The sequence below is a fragment of the Monodelphis domestica genome, chromosome 5 (genome assembly GCF_027887165.1).
Source record: "Monodelphis domestica isolate mMonDom1 chromosome 5, mMonDom1.pri, whole genome shotgun sequence".
In the NCBI taxonomy this organism is placed as follows: Eukaryota; Metazoa; Chordata; class Mammalia; order Didelphimorphia; family Didelphidae; genus Monodelphis; species Monodelphis domestica.
Window position 1 is genome coordinate 93,092,800 of NC_077231.1, and position 4,311 is coordinate 93,097,110.

General features: G+C 36.5%; 1 long non-coding RNA gene across 1 annotated transcript; it reads left to right on the forward strand.

Moving 5' to 3' along the window:
* Window positions 1–1,028: 1,028 nt before the first annotated feature.
* LOC130454533 (uncharacterized) lies at window positions 1,029–3,407 on the forward strand. Its single transcript, XR_008912143.1, has 2 exons — window positions 1,029–1,144; window positions 2,477–3,407. It is a non-coding gene; the product is annotated as an uncharacterized LOC130454533 (long non-coding RNA).
* Window positions 3,408–4,311: the final 904 nt, after the last annotated feature.

The following is a 4,311-nucleotide window of genomic DNA, read 5'->3' on the forward strand; positions in this document are numbered from 1 at the left end:
CTGATTTAGAAGACCTTGACACATGGCTTATAAAGAGGGGTTAAATGATGGAAAGAGGGACTTTCCCAAATAATACAATGATCAGGTGCCAGAACTTAGTTTTGATCTCAATCTCCCTCTTTTTTTTAAGCCCTTACCTTCCATCTTGGAATCAATACTGTGTATTGGTTCCATGGCAGAAGACTGGTAAGGGTTAGGCAATGGAGGTTAAGTGACTTGACCAGGGTCACACAGCTGGGAAGTGTCTGAGGTCAGATTTGAACCTAGGATCTCCTGTCTCTAGGCATGGCTCTCAATCCAATGAGCCACCCAGCTTCCCCCTCAGTCTCTTGAATTGCTAGCCTAATCTTTGTTTTTTTCCCACTTTACTATTCTATTGCCCCAAACTCAGAAAAAGTTTCTGAGAAAACCATGGAGAAGAAAGACTGAAATCATTGTCACATAAACCCTAGTCAGGTCACTTTATCTCTGTTTGCTTCAGTTTCTTCATCTGTATAATGGGGATAATAATAACATGTACATCCCAGGGTTGTTGTGGAGATCAAATAAGAGAACTGTAAAGCACTTGGCCTGGTACATAGTTAGGTATCATACCAATGTTAGCTATTATTAATATTATGCTTAGCATAAAGCATGGTACATAGTAGACACTGTATAAGTATTAACTCTATTTTAATTAGTATTATTATAGTGCTTTAGCACAGTGTCTGACGCACAGAAGGCCCTATATAAATGTTAATTATTGTTAGTTTTTTTCCTATCATGATTGCACTTAGCACAATGCCTGACACATAGTAGGCACTGTATAAATGTTAGTTATTGGTAGTATTAGACTATTATTGTTACCATTAGTATAGTACCTAAAACATAGTAAGCACTTTAAAAAAGTTAGCTATTATTAATTATTACTATTATAGCATTTAGCACAATTCTTGATATATAGTTGGCACAGTATAAATGTTTAGCACAGTGCCTAGCACATAGTAGGCACTATAGAAATATTATTAATGCCCATCTCTTTTCAGGCCACATACAAAAGAAAGACTAGCTACCCTGAGTCTGTACTGTTATTTCTCCATTGAATTATGAAAAGACTTCAAATTGTGCTTAAGTGCCTTGACCTGACTTAAATAGTTTCTCAGAAGTGAGTCTGAATATCAATATTAAGCTCCTTTAGCTGGATAATATTTAACTGTTAATGAAGGTTCTTCATGCTAAAATTTTCAGTAATGGAACAGGATTGGAAAATGAAATGGGTGCTTCAAGGAGACAACCACTTTTTGCTTATTTGATTTGCATTTTAAAAGCTGTGGTTCATTTTGCCCTGAGAATATTAATGCCATTTTTTCCATGTTGCAATTGATTTCTTTCTAGCAGCAAAGCTTCATTTGTTTTATTTATGAGAGAACAGCCATCTCTTTTTTCACCCTTAAAAAATAAAAAGATCTTCATTTGTGTTGGGAGTTTTGGGGGAGGAACTTCCTCTGACAATGTGGCCTGGCATTTATTCTTCCTCTTAGAGTCTTGGACAGTTGCTTGAGGGCACTGAAAAGCTAAAATTTGCTCAGGGTCATACATCAGGTATGGTCAGAGATGGGACTTAAATTTTTTTATTTTTAATTTTGAATTGTTCAGTTTTCTTTTATTTCTTTTAATATACTTTTTCTTTTATTTCAAAAATATTTTTTCATGGTTACATGATTCTTGTTGTCTCCCTCCCCTCTTCCCTCTCCTCTCCTGGAGCTGACAAGCAATTCCACTGGGTTATACGTATATTGTCGCTCAGAACCTATTTCCATATTATTCATTTTTGTAAAAGAGTAATCCTTTAAAACTCAAACCCCAAATCACATGCCCATATAAATAGGTGATAAATCATATGTTTTTCTACTGTTTCTGTTCCCACAGTTCTTTCTTTGGATGTGGAGAGCATCTTTCTCATAAGTTCCTCTGATTTGTCCTGGATCATTGCATTGCTGCTAGTAGAGAAGTCTATTATAATAGATTGTACCTTAATGTTTCAATTTCTGTGTACAATGTTGCCCTGGTTCTGCTCATTTTATTTTGGATCAGTTCATGGAGGTCTTTCCAGCTCATATAGAAATCAAGCAGTTCATCATTCCTAATGGCACAATAGTATTCCATCACTGACATATACCACAATTTGTTCAGCCATTCCCCAATCGGAGAGCATCCCCTCATTTTCCAATTTTTTGCCACCACAAAAGTGCAGCTATGAATATTTTTGTACAAACAGATCCATCCCCATTTCAGAGGTGGGACGTTTAAACCTAGGCCTTTCTTACTCAGAGGCCAGCTCTCTGCCATTCTGCCTTTATTTATTTTTTAATATTTGTATTTATAAAACAAAGAACAATTATCAGGCTTAGGTTGATGCATCATGGTCTAAATAACCTCAGGTTCTACTCTGCTAACCTTTCCCATCTCTCTCTCCTTTTACCTTGGCCTTTTGTAGCTACTCATCAACATTTGGGAAGAAGTTAATTCTGCAGGAGATTTTCATGTGTTGCAGACATTTGGAGAAGGTTCTGGACACCCCAAATCCCAAGCATTGTCCCAAAACTTGAATGTTACTGAAGGAGAAGGAAATCACTTGGATACCATGCTCAGAGGATGGAACCACCCTGGGGTCATCTTGTGAAAATCAAGTTCATCAACTGTCCTGGGGCTGGCTACTTGATATAGAAATCTGCCCTGAGATTGATAGGCAGCAGGCTCCCCACTGGGGCCAGATGACAGATCTCATGAATTATAGTTCACCAATACATTTTTGGATGGCTTTTATATGATAAAAAAACCTCCATTCTATTTATAAAGTCTAAAAATGAAGCACTGTAAAGAAATTAATGAAAACCCATATATTTGACATCGGTAATCTTTTAGTGTTCTTGGAACAAATTGAATCCATTTTTTTGACTGTTAAAATCTTAAATTAACCAAATATACATAAAGGTGTGAAATTCTCATGGCTATTTCTTTCCCTTTTATGTGATGGGTTTTGAGCCTTATGAAAGCATTTAGCTATTCAAAAGAACTTTCTTTTTTAAGAAGGATGCATTTCCTTGCAACATTTTTTAAAAACAAAATATTGATTTTGCATGTCCTATAAAATTTTTGGTTAACCTCTTTTCTTTGTACAAAGGCTCATGGGCCCATTGCCATTTGAGTCTTCCATTCCATCTCATTTACAATATAACCTTCACAGACAAGATCATCACAATGTTATTTAATTATTCAAAGTTGATAAGAATTACTATGGTAAGTGTTTAATGGACTACTTGGAAAATAATTTGCTAACTGTAAGTTTCTCTTCTAAACACTATGCTATAATTTGCTATGCTATTTACCAATGTAATTAGACTATTAAAACATTTTTATTCCTCTTTTGCATGGATTCTTAATTCTCGTTTGCAATGGGACATAGCCAGAAATATTATATATAATAAATACTTCAGGGAAATTTGTTCATTTACTCACACAGCAAGCTTTTAAGTACCTTTAATTAATCAGTCAAAAAGCATTTATTTAATTATTTATTTGTTTAAATCCTTACCTTCTCTTTTGGAATCAATATTGATTCTCAGGCAGAATAGCACTAAGAGTGAGGCAAGTGGAGTTAAGTGACTTACTCAGGGTTGCATAGCTAGGAAGTGTCTGAGGCCAGATTTGAACCCTGGACCTCCCATCTCCTGGTGTGGGACTCTATCCACTAACATGCTTAGCTACCTCCACAAAGCATTTATTAAGGACTTACTATGTGCCAGTCACTGTGTAAGACATTGGAGATCCCTACTGTAAATCTTGAAATTTCTCAGACTTGTGAATGTTAAAAATTTCCACATTGAGGAATCCTCAATTGGAACAAATTCCCTACTAGAAACATTCCCCATTTTGATGTGAGAACTCGCCAGGATCAGAAATGGGAGGACCTCTACTCCACCCGTACTTAAGACTGCTTTAGGGGAGAAAACTCCTTGCTATGGGAGGACCTCTACTCCACCCGTACTTAAGACTGGTTTAGGGTAGAAAACTCCTTGCTAAACAATGAAAGTACTTGGACCCATGCTTATGATGAGGCAGGGAGTTCTTTGAGCCATGCCTGTTTTTAGAATTGATACAATGAGATGCTAGGTACCTAAAAGGGTCGGGAAAGTTTTCTCTTAATGAGATTAGTCGACTCAGCTGTGTTTCTCTGGTTCAGACTTACTGAGGGGATTAGTTGACTTAGCAGGAATTCAGATGGGCTGTCCTTTAGGAAACATCTACGGTGATTGGTAGATGGAAGAACTT